General features: G+C 50.1%; 1 protein-coding gene and 1 long non-coding RNA gene across 8 annotated transcripts in view; one reads left to right on the top strand and one right to left on the bottom strand.

Moving 5' to 3' along the window:
* The window catches only part of Kcna2 (potassium voltage-gated channel subfamily A member 2), a 13758-nt gene extending 10981 nt beyond the window's left edge, over positions 1 to 2777 (bottom strand). The window contains exons 1-2 of one of the 7 annotated variants that reach the window (XM_052730189.1): positions 2640 to 2777; positions 196 to 534 (exon numbers count right to left, since the gene is read on the bottom strand). The gene's annotated coding sequence lies outside the window, so the exon portion shown is untranslated. Of the gene's footprint in view, positions 1 to 195; positions 535 to 833; positions 933 to 962; positions 1660 to 1826; positions 1949 to 1985; positions 2115 to 2360; positions 2491 to 2639 lie in introns of those variants that run through there. The other 6 variants (XM_052730191.1, XM_052730187.1, XM_052730194.1 and 3 more) reach the window with 6 other exon arrangements.
* Positions 541 to 19116, top strand: LOC128105220 (uncharacterized). The gene is made up of 3 exons (XR_008216290.1): positions 541 to 702; positions 4274 to 4365; positions 18013 to 19116. It is a non-coding gene; the product is annotated as an uncharacterized LOC128105220 (long non-coding RNA).

Below are 19116 nucleotides of genomic sequence, written 5' to 3'. Positions count from 1 at the left end.
GGTGCCCGAGGTACCACACGGCATCCTGGGACACAGCTCCATAGGAGGGAGCCCTCTGCCAGGCACTGCGCTAAAATGTTTCGCCAACACCTGCATCACAAGAGGTACTCATGGTAGGGTGTTTGGGGCCTGGGTCTTCGTCCCTGATACCACCCCCAATGACTCTAGTTGGCTGTTATTGATTGATTGATTTACCTGGCCAGGCAGGATCCTGAGGTTCTTTTCCGTGAAAAGCAGATCAGATGCCACAGGAATCCTAGCTACACAAATAGGCAGCTCAACTCCCCATCACATCTTCTCACTTGAGCTGGAAATAATGGTGAGTCATTCTGAGCAGGAGGGCAGGCTCCAGGTCCTGGAGGTGTGCTCTAGGACTGGATAGGGCTGGAGGAACAGTTTGATGCTTGGCCAGGGGCATTCAGGACTTGAGAAGAGTGAAGCCTGGGTCTGAAGCTTTTGGAAGGAAGGAGGTAAGACGCACAGCTCAGCAAAAACCAGAGTCCTCCTGGCTGTCCTCAGGAGGTGTGACGTTCCCTGGAAAACACAGCAGCAAGGTGGAACCCAGGGCTTTCAGGCAGCGGGAACCAAGACTTAGAAGGACTCTGGCAGATTCCCTCTCTGCAAGTGGCAATCCCCCATGCCTACTTTTCATGGTGGTAGTGGCCGCCGAGAACTCCCATGGACCCTCCTAGCCTCTCCTGGGTAAGCCTTTCTTCCTATTAGCTTGAAGCCCTTTCTCCTCCTAGACCTCTGCTGCCACCAGGAGCGACCCAGCTTTCTCTATTCCAGTGTCAGAACACCTCTCACCCAAAGGGAGGGTTTTCCCCTCTGACCTTAGCCGTGTCCCGGTAAAGAAGCAATCCTTCCTCCTCCAACACACATGCCTACCCAGCTAGAGAGACCCCTGCACACAGCCAGATCGCCTCCGTAGAATGCTGGATAGCCGGGGTCGCTGAACTTACTCTCCCTCCGGGATCCCTGGGCCTCAGGCCTTGCTCTGGGTTGGGTGGCATTTGTTTGAGCTGGGCAGGCACTCGACCACTGATTTCTTCCCAAGAGAAAATCCCTCACATCTCGGCAGGGAAGCACAGAACAAACGCTCAAGCTGTTTGGCTGTGAGGAGGATTGGCTTCACGGAGAGGGGGAGCCGAGAGGAAGCTGGCTTCCGGGCTGGCCCCCCGCCGACCCAATCCCGCCGGCCCCAGGGCCGGGAGGGGTCTGGGCCCTCTCCCATCGCCCCGGGCTCCGGTCCGGGATTCCGCCAGGCGCGCTCCCGCTGGAATCCGCGCGGCTGACCAGAGGCTGCAGCCGTCGGCCGGCTTGAGCGTGCCACCTTAACCCCTTCCTGCGCAGTGCGGTGGGCTCCTGCTGTGGGCCCGAGGAGGACAGCCTAGCTGGTGCCTGCGAGGTCCAGCTGAGGGACCACCGAGGCTCGTCTCCACCTGAAAACACAGGGAGGGGCCTCAACTCTGAGGGTGCAGAAGAGGCTTCGCCAGGCAGCTGCCCCAGATCTAGCTTCCTCTTAGGCAAAGGGGCTCTGCGGCAACCCACCACCCCGGCCAAGTGGAAAAGCAGCGACTGCAGAGAAGCTTATTTTACTCTATTGCCGAGAGGCAAATGCAACCAGGAGGACCCAAGTGACTCGAGTCCTACCCACCCACTATTTACCAGACATGGCTATGCAGTCAGCTGCACTTCCCATCACCCGCCACCTCCAATCTGCGCCCTCCGCCCTATGTCACGCACAGACCATAGGGTCCCCGAGCCCATTCCATGCACTCTTCTGAAGGGGCAAATTCCCCCTCCGCACCCCCTCCCCTCCCCACCTCGCCGCGGCGGGCGCGGGTCCATAACCCTCCAGGTCGACAGCAGGGGTCGGCACCAGCTCGCCCGCCCAGACTACCGGTGTGCCCTGCAGCCCCTCTGGGCGCTGCAGCCGGGCAGGGATGGCAGCACGCGCAGCGGAATGCCGGACACTGATTTACCCTTGCGGATGGGTACCCGAGCCTCCATGTTCCTGGGTGACATCCAGGGCCGGCAGAACCCGGGCAGCGGGCGGTGGCGGTGGCGGCGGCGGGGTGCGGGCGGCCAGCCGGGAGCAGACTCTGCAGTCCCGCGGGCGGCGCGTACGGAGCGCCCGGCCGCCGCCCGCAGCCGCACCGCGCCGCACCGCGCCACGCAGCGCCGCACCTGGCCCCGCAGCGAACTCGAATTAAAGGGGCCGGCGGGGGCCAGAGCCCGCGAGGTGTGCCGCTCGCCGCCGCCACCGAGCTGGCCACCGGGTTAGATAGACTCCCGTGTCCCCGACCCTCACCACAAAGAAAACACCCCATTCTTTGGCAGAACAGTAGGTTACCCACCAGAACTCGGTGCAGAGCTCAGCTGGGTGCTGCCTGGGCCGGGAGAAGTGGAGAGGGCAGAGAAGTTGAGGAGCTCCTGAGAGGTTCTTGCCAACATAATGAAGTAGGCAAGATGAACCGATCAATACCAACTATCCCAGGCCCGAGGCGGGATCCAGCCCCACGGGAGATGTGTTGCTATTATTAAGATGCTGCCAGACAGGATCTGCAGACCCCAGGCCCCTCTCTGGCCTTCCCCTGCGTCCTCTCTTGCATCCCTGAGCCCCACCTTGATCTTACCCAGCACAGCGTTGGCTTCTCGGGGCAATGCAGCAGGTGCGGGCCTGGCTGCAGCGTGGCAGAAACTCGGCGCTGTCTTTGCCCCCCACCGGGTGGGGGTTGGGAGAACCGCAGGAACAACTGAACTGAGGGCCTGCCACTTGCCTTTCTGACTTCCTTTCCCTAGGGCTCTGGACAGAGAAGGCTAGGGGACACACAGCTGCCCTTGGGAACAGCCGGCTCCTCACAGATGCCCTCTCATAGATCTGACAACACTAGCTGGTCCACGTTGTGATCTGAATTTGGGGGTGTAGCTCATCGTACCCTGGGATGGATAGAATAGGATACCCTCTGTCTCCAAAGAATTTGTGTAGGAAGTCCTTGGTTTAGTTGGGGATGGGAGTGCTTTAGGGGTCCAGGTTGGCTTGAAAGCCATGCAAAAGCTCCAAGCCTTTCACTAGTTCAGTTCTGCAGACCCCTGTCGGAACTACCTGCATAGACGACCCACAGAGGGACACACTGAGATGGATCACAGAGCTCTGGTGTTCAGAGGGCTCTAGTGTGGGAAAGACTCTTCCTGGGCTCTCTCTGCTAAGACAACCCTCTCTAGGAGAGTGTCTGAAGCCCCCGAGAGTCTGCTTCCCTGCAAGGGAAGGTTCCGAAGGATGCAGCCATTCTCCAATGGGTAGTCTGTAGAGTGGGGTTTAAGATTGCAACCCTACCTAGAGCTGCAGGAGGTACCCTGAGAAGGCTTAGAGGGAAACTGATGACTATTAGACTGTACCAGTTTGACTTCTGATTCCTGGAAGGTGGGCCGTGAAGATGGACTGTCAATGAAGGACCCAAAGTCTGGCCTGGGTGTTTTGCCTGCCAAACTCAAACTGTAATCTCGGCCAGTTATTGGATAAGTAAATTTACTACAGAAGTGGCAGCCTGTTAGTGTTAAATTGCATACGAAGAGTTTAGCATCCAACAATCACTTAATAAACAATGATTTGTAACGTTCTGCCCACTCTTCTCCTAGCTTTGTGTTTCTCCTTGTACAAACCACTGGTCTGTGTTTTCTGTTCTTCCTGCTTCCCACGGTCTTGGCTATTCAGCAACAACATCCTCCAATGTCCTGCTATGCACTCCTTCTGGATGATTCCCCAAGGGTCTCTGTTCTCCTATTTGTCATGCTTATGTCCACTGGAGAGTGTGCATACATCTTCATTGCCTTACTTGTAGAACAAAAGGTGTGGATAGCAAAACACCCTTGTGGGAGAATTAATGATAATCTTAACTGGTGGCTTGTGCTCACCGTGTTCAGGGGCTATGCTAAGCACTGTGACCCAGCACTCCACTCAGTCCTCATAGTCTTCTGACTTGTCTGTCTGTCAGCACCATTCACTGGAAAGGCAATAGAGGCTGAGAGAAGGGGAAGTGACCTGCATGATGTCAAGAAGTGGTGGCTCTAGGTCTTGAATCAGATCTTTGTGACTCCAGGGGTCTTGGGATCTTGATTGCCCAGTGTGTGTGTGTGTGTGTGTGTGTGTGTGTGTGTGTGTGTGTGTGTGAGACAAGGATGTCTGAATTTCATTTCCCTTTGGGAATTTCGTCTGGCCCCTGCTGTTGTCTCTTCACATGGCATGTCACTTTCTCCCTTCTCTTTAAAGGACACTGACCTAAGTGTGAATGGCAATGGAAAAAAACAACTAATGAAGGAAAAGCCAAGACAAGGCTACACCAAGAGCCCTCGCCCTGAAAGGTATTTCTCTGGGTACATTGGACAGTATCAGGGCTGGGGATGAAATAGTAGGAAAGAGCATGGGTCTGCTTTCCCATGTAGGCACTTGTTAGCCGTGAGAACCTGAGCAATTATCAAAAATCTTTGCGCTTTGGACTCCTAATCTGTCCAACAGGAGCAAAGCCCCTTTGCAGTGTGGTCAGGACTAAACTGGATGGGAGGAGGGGACAGCTAACCAGTTTCACTGGTAAATTAAGGCCAGGTCTCCAGTTCTTAGTTCTGGTTCCAAAGGAACAACCAGTGAGTCCCTTGTTCCTTTTCCTTGGTGAGACACTGACATTCCCCTCCCCTACTTGTCCCCAGTGACTTCTTTCTCTTTAGTTTCCTGCTTGGGAGCCAGGCCCTGCCTTTAGGAAAGGCTGTGGTGACCACTGCAGGGAGAGGCAAGTACCTATAGTCATTAAAAGAAGGGGTTGTTCTGGGAGGAGGGGACTGGACCTGCCTGGACTGAGTCTACCAGGTTGATCTCAATCCTCGGGGGAGTCTTTGCCCTGGAGGAGATGGGAATGGGGGGTGGGCTTGGGGGAAGGGGAGGGGGGCGGGAGGGGGGAGAACAAGGGAATCCGTGGTTGATATGAAGAATTAAATTATATTGTAAAATAAAATAAAATAAAAAAGAAGGGGTTGTGTAGATAAATATTGAATAATCACACTAAGTATCAGAATCATTGTGCAGCTCCTCCATTTATATAGCATTCTAGAAGATACAAACACTGTGGTCTACAAAGACAGGAAGCAGGTCAGCAGCTGCATGGACAGAAGTACGGGGACGGGAGTGGGAGATGGATTGCCAAGGGATTTCTTTGGGGGGGGGTGATGGTTATGCTTATTATCTTGAGTATGTTGACAGTTTTGCAGGTATATGCCTAGATCAAAACATCTCAAATTTGACATTTTAAGCAATGCAATTTATTGTACATGAAGCATACAACAATTAAGTACTAAAACTCAAAAACAGAAAAGAAGGGCTTCTAATAGGTACACTCTGTGTACCTATTCTCAGTCCCTCCCATCACCATTTAGGGGCCCAGAAAGACTCCATGATTCTTTCTCTTGGTGTCACCTTCCTGGTATGGCCAGCACCTCTTCTTGGTGCTTCCGTACTGACTGTGTGCTGGCACAGCCCTTCCAGCCCATGGGCAGGCAGGACAGGGGTGCATTGTGGGTATTTGATTTAATGCCTATAACCAGGCCTAGGGAAAGATGTGATTGACTATTTTACAGAGCAAGACACTGGAGCTCAGAGAGGACCAGACACTGGTCAGCGTAAGTTAGCTGGTAAGTGGTATGGTTAGGACCAAACTCAAGATGGTGTGAGTCCACAGGTTGCCATGTCATCCTGCCAACTGGATATCCGGTTTCTCCATTTAGGATGTGGATTCAGACCATCAGAACTCAAAAACCCTGAAGGCACATCCTCTTATCCCGAGGACAGGAAGACTGCTTTAGAAAGGGATTGATGTCAGTGGTTAACTGGCCACATGTAAACTCGGGAACTGGAAATGGTGGTACGGGCTTCCAGACTCCAATCCTCTTTTGTCTGTTCCAGTGAACGCTCGGTGAATGCTTCTCATATTTGCACAGCCTTGGAGCACTGCTCACCCTGGTGAAAGGAGTGGACCAGGCAACATCTGGTTTTGGTCTTGGTGCGCAGAGCCTTGTGGCTCATGGGATATTCACTTGACCTTTCTTTTCAGGAGTTCATTTGTGAAATACGTACCACATTCTCTCAAGCCCCACCTCCTTGTTCACGGGAGTGGAGCGGGGGGAGGGAAGGGAAGAGGAGAGGGCAGAAAGATTGAAACTAACATTCACAGTCAGTGCATATTAAAATCTCAAATGATCAAGGAGCTTAAGGAGCTTATGAATGGACTTGGTGAAGTCCATTGGTGAATGGACTCACCAGTGGGATGAGGCTACTGTGAACATCACTGCTGTTGAGCTGCTGTGGTGGGGCCCTGCAGGTGGGTATCAATGGACATTGGAGAACATCCTTGAAAGCAGAGTCTGGCCCCTACGGGCTTCAGAAGTCTGCTACTTAACTCAGAAAAGTTCTGTAGGAAGTAGGAAGCATCTAGATTAACTCCAGCTGCTTCCAAAAGGCTCTGGGGTGGAGCCTGAGACTTGGCTCCTGGCCTGAATTGTCTGCTGCGTCTCATATTCCTCACCCAAGACTGGCCGCAGAGGGTGTACTCTGCCTAAGGCTGGGCTGCTCTGTGCAGGGCTCCTGCATGTACCTGTGAATGAAACAGCACAGTGCTCAGAGCACAGAACAAGTGCCAGCAGGTCTAGGGACTGCTTCCAGCCTGCTGTGCTTTAGCTGTGACTCAGTTTCCTTCATCATGCACTGTCAGGGTGAGGCTGGAGGATAAACCACTTGGAATGGAGCCTGTCCCATGCAGACACAAGTGTAACACAGACACCGACAGTATTACCTTCCTCTATGGGAAGTGGGAGTTGAGCGGTCTACACCAAGCAGTTATGGCAGATACGCCGTGGGTTCTCAGACCACCTATGATGTAAGCTGCCTGTGAGCACCATGCCCAGGTAAACTCACTCACTGTCCCTTGGTTTTTCTGTCACAAGTCTCTTTTTGAGGTTGGCACCATGTGTGTCCCTTAGCCAGTTCATGTCACCCAGTGGCTCCTTGATAGGTCTCAGTGTGGCCAGGACGGTGTTCCAGCTGCTCATACCTGTAAGGGCTCCATCTGCAGGCCAGTTGGAGCAGGATAAAGTGTGGAAGACAGGCCACTTGACTGCTCTGTGGGCCTGGGCTTTAAGCAGCCAAGTTACCTTGTAGCTGCACTCATGACAAGTTCCCTGGGTTCTCTGCGTTCTGCCTAGGACTTGTGTGAGCCTCACTTCCCAGGCCTCCTTCTCTGCCATGCTCCTTGTCCCAGGAGATACTGCCATTTCCCCAGCTGTCTAATCCAGACACCTGGGAGTCATTATAAGACCCATGCTTCCTCTTCTATGTGGACAGCCTCCACATCCAGCCAGACACATGGCCTGGACACTCCTTCATGCTTTCTCTCACTTATCCTTCCTGTCTGGCCTGGTCTAGCCACCAGCAGGCCTGGTCACATCTCACCAAACCCATTTTGGTCCTCTACCTTCATACTAGGGCCCCTCTGCCCTCCTCTCCTTGAAGTGGCTGCAGTTACCTTTCTACTGCGCACATCAGATCATGTCACCTCTTTAACGTCTCTTTGACTCTGTATTGCTGTGGTCAACCAACATTTCCTAAAAGGCAAACAAAGCTTTCTATGACGGTCCTCTGTCCGCCATGACCCCCACCTTAGAAGTCCATACAGGCATCACTCTAAACTGACTTGAAGGTCCAAGTGGCTTCATCTAGATGTATAAGGCTAAGATCCGAAATGAGACAGGCTTGGAGTCCATCCCTTCCTACCTCCGCTGCTTGCCACACATATGAAGGTCCATCTCAGTGATGGACAATGGTAGCTTCTGGAATCTGCAAGTCTTCCTGCTTTGGATTTAGCAGTGCCTCAGCCAGATCCTAACACCTTCTCTGCCACCCAGTGACTTCTAATACTCACTTCATGCCATGTCTATCTAGGAGGCCTTCCTGGCCCTCTCTCTGGTTTCCATCCACTGACTCTATGCCCGGGATATGAACCTATTAGATCAGATTTTGAGATGCCCCATTGACATCCCATGTTATCTTCTACTAGGTGGGCAAGACTATATCTCTTCTTTATATCTTGGTGTCTGGTCTCGCCCAACTAAGAGTGGCTTTCCTGGCATCCACTGTGGCCTGGTGCACTCCAGCTGATGATAGGACTCAGTGACACATCCTGGCTTCATCGTCTTCTCTTGTCCTGCACCAACGTGGCCATTCTCCGAGATCACTCTAGTTTCCAAGTGTCTGTGCCCACACCAACACCTTGGTCAAAACACCTTGACTCAGATGTGGCCTAATTGGCTGAAGGGCAGGCACACCTCTGTGAGTGCAGCCTGGCGCACACTGGCCCTTAGCACCCGGGTTCCACCCAGGTCCCTGTGCCTGCTTGCTACTCTGACCCCCCAGTCTTTCTCTTTTCCTCTCTGATAATAGAGAAGGAGAATAGAGCGGGTACAAGAGAAGCCTCTTAAAATCATGCGATGACCTTGACCTGTACTAGATCTGCCCATACTAGATCAAATTCTGCTACTCCCGAGGTAACCATGTGGTATGTGACATGGATAAAGTTACTCTTTCCTCTTTAGACCCCACTTTACTCAAACTGTTAAAGCTGAATGAATATATGATCTCTTTGTTCTAAGACAATCGCATTGGCATTATTTAGTTAAGGGCTGGGAGCCTCAAGTAAGCAATGGACATACTCACTCCTAGCATCCTTACTTCTACTGTGCCACATACTGAGAGACATTGATGCCCAGAGAGGTCAAGGTCACTTGGTCCTAGTGACAGAGTGGGACTTGAGCTCAGGCTTCTCTGAGCTCCAGGACAATAGTTCCCACTGAGACTCTCTCATTGCCTATTTAGAAGGGAAGGAATGATCTGGAGACTTCAGAAAACAAGATCACTTCGAAAACAAGTACTGCAAGAATTCAAAACAGTGCCAATCTGATGCTCGGTGCATCATAATGATGTACTCTGAGTCCAAGCAGGGCCATCAACAGCGGAACACAGAGAGTCTGCAGTGCTGAGGCCTCATGGGAGACAATAGGCTCCTACTTCTCAGTGGGTAGATGGAGACACCCAAAAGACTCTCAGGTCAGAGCAGGAGCCTGGCTGCTACTTTGTACCTGATGCTTGCTGGGTGAAGACTGAGTACAGAGTGTCAGATAGTGGGAGGAAACCTTGTATGGAGTGGACAGAGAGCAGATCTTGTTCAAGAAGCTTAGATAAAAGGCTTGGAGGGATTCAGTCTCTCTGACCCAGTCTTTGAAGCAGGGAGTGGGAAAATTAGAGGATCAAGGAGGCAATTGAGCCATCTCGGCTGATGATTTCCTGGTGTTGGACAGCAGAGATGTAACTGAGAAAGAGGGTTTGGAGGCACAATGATCAGGTAGGAAGTGGGGCAGGGGTGGGGAGGCACCTGGTAGAGTCTCTGTAGTTTCCCTTCCATCTGCACACTTCCAAGCAGGAAGGAGACTTGGACCACCTACTGTTCACCTGATATTCCAGGATCATCCTACAGCGCCACCCAGTGGCCATGTAGTGAAGGTGCAGGACCGTGCCTTAGAAAGCAGCAACTAGGTCGGCAGAAGAGGACAAGGCTCAGATAATACCGAAAACCGAATGTTTTCCTGAGCTGGGGGCATGGCATAGGCGTCCCTAAGAGTCTGTGGACCTAGGCAGAGTCAAGCTTTAATATGGGCTGTTCATGCTCTGAAGGGTTTATTTCTTCTCTGAACTCTATAGCAGAGGTTTACAAATCTCCCTGAATGTGCAGATGGTGTCCTGATGAAGGCCTGAGCATGCATCTGACAGCTGGCCATCCCCTGGTGAATCTGGAACAAGTCACATTCATGGCTCTCAGGTCAGCACAGGGGGCTGGAGATGAGGGAGTCTCTAGTCTACTTCACTGGAGACTGAGAATCACTTCACTTTCAGCCACACCCTCTTCAAGAGCAGTGAACTTCCCAGAAACAAGCCCAAGTTCTTTCTCTAATAATTTAAAGTAGGACACTAAGCTGGAGCAAAGGGAGGTGGCATGGAACCAGGGAACGAGGGTCAAAACACAGCTCTTCTTTCCAGGCATGTGTGAGCAGGACAGTGACCTACCAGGAGTCGGCACTGTTTTCATTCCCATTGGACATACTGACACCCAAGCTTAGTGGGGTAAAGTGACTCGCCCATGGCAACATAGATGGGAACCAGGGACAGAAGAGGCACGTCTTGACCTGGCTGGCTCCCAAGGGCACTGGGCTCCCCTCTGGGGGACACAGAGCCTGGCACACACATATTAGTTGAATTTGTAGATGCTAAAGGGATGATGGGTAGGGAAGCAAAGTGGCCAGCATCTGCTTCTGACCCAAGACTGAGGGTTGGCTTAAGCTGGGCAGCCAATCTGAAAAGTGCATTTAAGAAAGAAAGTATTCCTAAAGGATGGGCATTTGAGCAAGTTTGATTGTTTCTTTAAATAAGAGATCTATTATGGTATATGGCCTAAGATGGTCTCAAACATGTGGGCTCAAAGCAATGCTCCTCTCTTCTTGGGTTTAAGCCTCTTGAGTAGGTGGGAAATTGTAAGTGTTCCTACAGTGCCTGGGGTGGGTTTGGGCATTTGCAGGTATATCTACATGGTCTACCCTCCTTCTCTCCCCTCCTCTATCCCTCCCTCCCTCCCTTCCTTCTTTCCTATCTTCCTTCCTTCCTTTCCAATGAGAAGAAAGTTTCTCAAGAACAATCTATTTCAAGTACCTCTCATTATTCTGCCCTTTATCACACTGTATGCATCTTCATCTGTCTTTATCTATCAATTTGCTGTGCATGCATTTCTTGTCTTATTCTTCTTTTATTAGAAATCAAATTCCATGAGGAGGGTGGAGCACTCTGGGTGCTCCATCCATATCTGCAGAATAAGAACTTATGTGGATGAGTGAATTCCAGGGTAAGGGGACATCAGACAGAACACAGATACAACCTCTTTGTTCCCAGGAATGATGCACCCTTCTGCAAGAATGGCACATACACCATGGAAAGGTCATAGTGAACCAGGAGAGGCCACTGGAGGAAGATTGAAAAAGGTCGTATGGGGAGTTTGGATCTAATGTATCTAGGGGAATCAGGAAACCATTGAGGGTCTGGGGTGGGAGATGACAGACAGACTGTAACCTATGTTCCAGAAAGACAACTACAGCTGAAGATAACCTCAGAAAGACAAACATTATGCAGTTTATAGTGAAATTTGTGATGGAAATGTAGTAGAATGAATGGATCTGGAAACTAGGCAGGGGGAGGGTGCTTACCGAGAGAGAGAGGGCAAGGGTGTGGGCTTGAGCCACTAAAAGAGAAGAGGGCAGATAAGACAAAGGTAGAGAGTGCCCTCTAGAAGCTACTGGAAAGGCAGAGCCCCCACAGCTTGAAGTTACGGCAGGTAGGAGATTGTGGGGTCGGTGTCACAGGCCCCTTCACTGTCACATCAGCAGATGGCAATGCTGGCCTGATGCTCAGAGGGAGGCTGAGGCTGTGGGGGCAGAGACATCAAGTCTAACAGGATCAGTAAGGACATTTGAAATCAAGGGGGAGAATGGGAGCCCCTGGATGACAGTGTAGGTTGAGTGAGGAGATATGAAGGTGCCAGGTAGAGTTCTTTAGGATGCTCACATCGTGGGAAAAGGAAGGGAGAAAAGGGTGGTCCTGTCTACCTTCCTAGCACAGAATGTGTCAGGGTGGACACCACCGTGTCCCTGCTCAGGGCCAGTGTTTGTACTGCACTGGAGTCAGGACCTTGGGAAAGAATAAGTAATTTATTGGCAGCATCTGTAGAGTTAAAAACAATACTTTAAAGAAATCTGACAAAAGTTTTATTGGATTTTCAACCAAAGGCCCCCTACCTTCCTGTTCATCTGTGTGGCAGAGGAGACTACGGTCTGAAAATGAGACCCCATATCCAGAAGTGAGCTCCAGATGGGTGCTTTGGATAGGTCTGGGAGGTGGAAAGACCCCAGAGCTGGTGGATGCTGATGGTAGGAAAAAACAAGGTAGGAAAAAACAATGCTGTCCCTCCTCAAGGGGCTTGCTCACTCGTGAGAAGATGGGTAGATGGGTATCCGATGATGGGTGTTAAGATGCCCCCTGGATCGTGCTTCTGAATGGACCACAGGGAGGACACCTGCCCTGCAAGTTGGGGTCTTGACTGCTTACAGACAGGGCTCATGGGACCACACATTGCCATAGTGGGACCCATCCTGTACTACGTGGAGGGTGGCCCCTATGCTCATGTGGGAAAGGACTTTCTTCTAATTGCTCCCTGGAATGTCTGAGTGGCCCAGAAGCCTGACTTCCTCCCACTTTGTCATTTAGCTGGGTGTAGCCTGAAAAAAAAAATTACTGACTCTGTTCTTTTACTCTGGATCTGCTGTTTTCTTTTTTGAGGGGAAATGAAGTCCAGGCCCTCAGATAAGAAAAGCAGTGAGAATTATAAAAGAATAAAAGAAATACAAATACAGGGACTATGCTTGCTGGCCCATGCCTATAATTCTAGCATTCAGGAGACAGAGGCAGGAAGATCACAAGTTTGAGGATAGCCTGGTCAACATAGCAAGGTTAGCTAAAGCTACACCGAATGATCCCATCTAAAATAAAAACAAATCAAGCAAACAAGCAGCCAGCCCACAGGGTAGGGCGAGGGGGGGAAGAGCCCTCCTTGGGTGACTTAGCATCAACACTTAGAGTCTAAAGGACAGTCAAGACTCGGCAAATTCTCATTGGCTTTTCCACCTCCAACCTCCCCCACCTCTCTAGGTTGCAGCACCCCTTAATTGCTCAGACACAAAGCCCAGGATGCAGCCTTTGACTAATCCACCTGAACTGGATGTCCCTGTCAATGAAACAAGTCCAGTACCAGACACTGTCATCTTGTATGTGGACTCCCAGGGACCCCTGCTCTTACCTTCACCTCTTGCAGAAGCAAGAGATTAAAGAATACCCAAACAAACCAGGTGGTGTTATGACTTTGTTCAGAATTCAATGGCTGTTCTCACCCTCAGAACCACAGCCAAAGTCCTCTGTGGCCTAGAAGGCTCTCCACCATCTGTCCCTGGATACCTCTCTGACCTCATTTCCAGCCACCCTCCCTGTGTTCATTCTGCTGGGCCAGCTGCCTCCTTGTTGGTCCTCAAACTCAGAAAGCATAGGGATGGACAATGGTTTGTGCCAGTGCCCTGGAGGCTCCACCTTCGTATTATGACTCCATCCTTTTGGTTGTGAGCCTAGCCTTTAACGGCTGAGCCATCTCTCCAGCCCGACTCCATCCTTTTAACGGTTTGTTTTGTTTACCCATTACTTCCATGTTACCTGCTAACCCCGTGCCTAGCACATAGGCAGCCCGTTAGCACAGAATGCAGTCATAACCTGGACTGTGCTGTCTGGCTTTGGGTATAAAATCTGCTCCTATTGCCTTTAGCAGGTTATCTATAAAAACACGGGACCCTTTCCTCCAGGAGATGGAAGTCTCCTCAAGCACGCTGAGTCGGTTGTACGCGTGGCTATCGGCCACCAGAGGGAGCCACACACAATGTTGCTGCAGACTGTGGCTCCGACAGAGGCTGTAGCAAACTGAAGATGTCCCTGAAGCCATCCTACACCCACGCACCAGGAGAGGCATGGAGACTGCAGAGCTGCAGGCCCGAGTGTCTGAACTAGCTGCTCTGCCCTCCCCACAGCACACGGCTCAAACAATGTCCTGGGGGATTTATTCTTTTTAAAGGGGAAGCTGAGATTTTGAGAGTTTAAAATGAGTTTTCCCACCTCTCTGTCAAGCCTCCATCCCCGGCACCTCCAGTCACCTGAGGTCACATCTCTTATGACACCCCCCTCCCTAGTCTAAAAATACAGAATCTAGCAACTGAAGCTTTAGTGAAGTTAAACGGCACACATCTCTGCCCCAGGCTTCCCCAGAACAATCTTCCCAGTCTTGCTGAGGTTACTCGGACCTAACCAAGGGGTCACTGTACCTTGTAGACAGCAAAAACTGCTCTCAGCCATGTCAGTTTCGGAACGGGCATAGGAGCGCACGCGGGAGGGAGAGGATATTAGGCACTAACCTGGGATATAACTAGGGCCGGGAGGCACCTATCAGTCAGCCCCAGTCAAATGTGACATCTCTGACTCTGCCCCGACCTCATGCGTCCATGTCTGTCTAGACGCCTGCTCTTCCTTCCCTTCCGTGTGATCCCTTGTACATGCAGACCAGCCTTGCAGGCCCCCAGAACTGAGGAATGTCTTAAAGATCGTCTCAGAGGTTCCCTGGGCTTGCCTACTTACCGCAGGCGCCAGGAGTCCCTGCTCATCACCCCCTCTCCTCTGGGTCTTCTTGCTGCACGTTGCTCCACTGTGATTAGTGGCATATCTTACCCCGTGGAAAGTGAGTCCTGTCTCCTAGGCATGGCTGCCCACCGCCTTGCCTGACTTTTTTCACCCTTTCTCCGGGCCAGCACTGGGAGGGAAGGTCCTTTCCTTGGCAGAAGGGGCGGTGAGAGGTGGGGGGTTGGGCAGCCCTGGCAGGGCATCAGCTGTGAACTGTGGATCTGTTCTACCGGGCCTGGAAGGAGAGGTGTGGTGGATAAGCAGGGCTGACTAAAGGTACCATATGAAGTAGAAAAAGTCAGTGTCTCAGATCCGCAGTCCCTCGCACAGTTCATGCCTCTTTTTCATTCTTAGTCTTCAAGTTCCAGGGAGGCTACCTGGAAAACAGGACCCCAAGAAAGACACAGGGATCGCCCAATGACAGAGAAATGAAAGAGATCTACATGAACAGCCTGGTCATGAGTCGGGGTAGTGAAGGGCGAGGGCCGAGGGAAAGAGAGCTTGGGGGAGCGGGAGATCCCAGCTGGATCAACAACAGAGAGGGAGAACAAGGAATAGGAGACCATGGTAAATGAAGACCACATGAGAATAGGAAGAAGCAAAGTGCTAGAGAGGCCCACAGAAATCCACAAAGATACCCACACAACAGACTGCTGGCAGTGGTCGAGAGACAGCCCGAACTGACCTACTCTGGTGATGGGATGGCCAAACACCCTAATTGTCGTGCTAGAAACCTCATCCAACTACTGAGGGATCTGGATGCAGAGATCCATGACTAGGCCCCGGGTGGATCTCTGGGAGTCCAATTAGCGAGAATGAGGAGGGTTTATATGAACGAGAATTGTTGAGACCAAGGTTGGATAAAGCACAGGGACAAATAGCCAAACGAATGGAAACACATGAACTATGAACCAATAGCTGAGGAGCCCCCAACTGGATCAGGCCCTCTGAATGGGTGAGACAGTTGATTGGCTTGATCTGTTTGGGAGGCATCCAGGCAGTGGGACCGGGTCCTGTGCTCATTTCATGAGTCAGCTGTTTGAAACCTGGGGCCTATGCAGGGTCGCTTGGCTCGGCCTGGGAGGAGGGGACTGGACCTGCCTGGACTGAGTCTACCAGGTTGATCTCAGTCCGCGGGGGAGGCTTTGCCCTGGAGGAGGTGGGAATGGGGGGTGGGCTGGGGGGAAGGTGAGAGGGGCGGGAGGGGGGAGAACAAGGGAATCCGTGGCTGATATGTAGAACTGAATTGTATTGCAAAAAAAAAAAAAAAAAAAAAAGTTCCTTTGTAAAATATCCTCCCACCCATCCTCCAAGGTTTCCTATGTGGTGGATCTTTTCTCCTGCGAAACTGCTTTTATTATGCAATGATGAATGTAGCCATGTACTGTTAGCCCTGTGAACATCTGTAACAGCCGACACAGCTTCTGGCCAGTGTGAGAGGCTGTACATGCCTCACTAAAGTGTGAGAATTCGGCCCACGGGAATGCCACTTGGCATTCTGTTCTGTCTGGGCAGCCTTGTCAAAAGCAAAGGTGTTACCTTTCCTCGGGCTTTTGACATTCTAAAATCACGAATGCACTCACTATTGTCCCTTTGGGCGTTAGATCTTGTGGGATGCTTGGGTTCAGGCGCTGGCTTGGCTGTCTGACTTGCCGGGTCCTCCTAAGTCTGCTCATTGGCTGCACAACCAGTGAATCATTAACTAATATTTTAAATGTTTTCATAAAACATGGGGTTTAAGGCTAACTTTAACTCCAATTGACTTCATAAAATGTAGGGGTCTGTGGAATATAGAATGTGTGGACAGCCTGATTACAGATTCTTAAAAACAAGGGGTCAGATTCCTAGCAATCTCAGGAGCAAAATGGTTGACAAGCCCACCAAAAAATAATGTGAGATTGGATTATATTTAAAAAAAAATCCCATCATTTAAGGGCTCTTGAAGTTGATCAGATACAAACAGTGCATTGGGACTATTTATGAGAAATGTGGGAGTTTTTGCTTAGGGCTGCTTCCTGCCCTCCAAGCTTGGGTGAGGCAGGGCTAGGGTTTCTTGGTTGCCTTGGTTTGGAGAAGAGGACAAAAGTCCAAGCTGAGGAGAGTTTCCAGTACATGGAGCAAACTTGATACAGAGCAAACGGGCCTGCTCTGGGCCATGCCAGCCTGAAGTCGTGATGCTGTTGGTGGGAAGCTCAGCCAATGGACTCTTCAGCAGTCTGCCAGGAACCTGGAAATAAGAGAGCTTCAAAGGGAGTAAACACTCTTTCCACACATCTCTGGCTGACCGGGAGTCTGTGTTAGTAGTCCCAAGAGGGCCTGATGGAAAGCAAAAGCTGACTTCAGACCCTTCTGTACTTTGAACATTCACTCCATCTCAACACCGGGCCACTGTTAGTGAAAGCCTGCCTAACTTAAGGTTTCAAGGTTAAAAGTCATCCTCAACTTGACTGAAGAAATGTCGCCTATGGGCTACACCTTGGGGCACGCCAGTGAGCATGTTTCCAGAGAGGCTTAACCCAGGAAGACATGCCCTGAATGTGCTCTGCACCATCCCATGCCCCAGAGCTGGGCCCCAGCGCTCATCTCCTTTTGCTCTCTGACTGTGGAGGCGATGCGACCTGCTTTACACTCTCTTCCATGACTTCCCCTCCATGATGGATGATATCCCTTCAAGCCTGAGCCTGACTAAATCCCCCTTTCCCTAAGTTGTTTTTGTTGGGTATTCTGTCCCAGCATAGTAATGAGAAAATTGACCAATAGTGCTTGAGCCCATCTTCTGAGTTATTGTCGGCTATTCTGCAAAAACAAGGACAATTTCTCCATAGTCAATCTGAAAAAAAAAATTAAAAAATTAAGAAAAAACCCAACAAAATCACCACCACCACCAATAATAGTAATAATAAACCCTGATGAAACTGAACAGAGACACTGTTCAGAGCAGTGCTATACAAGGAAGACACACACACCAGAAGTTAAGTTCAGGCAAATCGTGAAAAGGGAGCTCAAACAAAACAAAACCAGCAATAATTCTTAATAATGTTAATGGGAATTTAACTCGTTAATTGGTTTGTCTTCTTTGGAGGGCAATTTGGCAATAGTTTCAAAAACTACAATTATATTTAACTTCTTTTTATTAAGAAATTTTTTATTCATTTTGCATACCAATCACAGATCCCCCTCCTCCTGCCCCCCAGCCTTCTCCCCCAACCCACCCCCCATTCCTTCCTCTGAAAAAGTAAGGCCTCCCACAGGGAGTCAGCAGAACCTGGTACATTCCAGAGGCAGGTCTAAGCGCCCCCCCATACACACATCAAGGCTGTGCAAAGTGTCCCACCATAGGCACTGGGCTCCAAAAAGCCAGATTATGCACCAGAAATAAATCCTGATCCCACTGCTAGGGGGGCCCTTAAACAGATCAAGCTACACAACTGTCTTGCTTATGCAGAGGGCCTAGTCCAGTCCCATGGAGGCTCCACAGCTGTTGGTCTAAAGATTATGATGGAGAAACCTACAGAGACAACCAAACCAAGCTAGTGGGAACTTACATTTACCTTTTAACTCAATAACCCTGTTTTTTTTGTTTTTGCTTTTTTTTTAATTTTTAGAAATTTATCCTATGAATTCAGCTAAGTATATCAAAGCAACAAATCTGCCCAAGGCCTTCATTGTCCAATGATCTGAAACAGGAAAAGACTGAACACAGCCCTGGTATCCATGTGTCCTGGTGTCCGTCACCAAGCAGCTGATAGACTACAGTACACTGAACTGTATCAATACAAAGGATTAAATGCTGGGCAGATGGTTCAGCAAGTGAGAGCACTAGCCACGCAAAGCCCGGTGACCTGAGTTCAGTTCCCGGAACCGACGTAACAGTGCCTCTGCAGTCTTGGCATTCCCTATGGCAAGATGAGGCAGAAGCAGGAGGATCTCGAAGAAGCTCTGGCCTGGATGCTGGAAGGCCAGCGAGCCTTCGAGATGCAGCACAGTAGCCGCAACAAGAAGAGAGGCTCTTGCCTCAACCCGGTGAATGGTGAAAAGCAACCCTCAAAAGTTGTCCTCTGACCTCCACACCTGTGCCATGGTATGTGCATGTCCATGTATGTGTGTATGTGCACACACACATAATAAATAAGTACATAATAACATTAAAAAGAATTAAGACTTTCTAGTATAGAAAAATATTCTAGATATGATAAAATAAAAAGAACAAGAAGACAATATATTAATATGTTACTTTTATGGCATGAAAATATGCACATATAGCTGATCATATCTGCATAAAGAAACATACTTGAACAAGAATAAACCTCATGATTGCCTACAGGGACTATGTGATGGGGTAGAAAGGTCAGGGTATGAATGAAACATCTCAATGCATTTTAAAAATTTATTTTTAATTTTAATCTGTGTGAAATATTACTATTCAAAACAAAAAAAGTTCATCATGAATAGATGCTTAGAAGCATAACCAAATACACATGCATGTGCTCCCCCACTCCCCACACAGAGAAATGTCCTTTCCATATTCACAGGATCAAGTACAAAATCCCAAGGGTAATTTTCCAGTACATAAAAGTCTAAATTACCTAGGCCTTAGGCATCAGCTGGACCAGACTACCAGAGAAAACCACGTGGGTCTTTGACCTTTCTGTCTCCCTGCATGGAACATTGACCTTCTACTACCTAATCAATAAATTTCAAGATCTTTC

This window comes from Peromyscus californicus, unplaced genomic scaffold, assembly GCF_007827085.1.
Source record: "Peromyscus californicus insignis strain IS unplaced genomic scaffold, ASM782708v3 Scaffold_9__1_contigs__length_137607984, whole genome shotgun sequence".
In the NCBI taxonomy this organism is placed as follows: Eukaryota; Metazoa; Chordata; class Mammalia; order Rodentia; family Cricetidae; genus Peromyscus; species Peromyscus californicus.
Note: the sequence above shows the minus strand (reverse complement) of the source record. Positions and strands in the feature narration are given on the sequence as shown.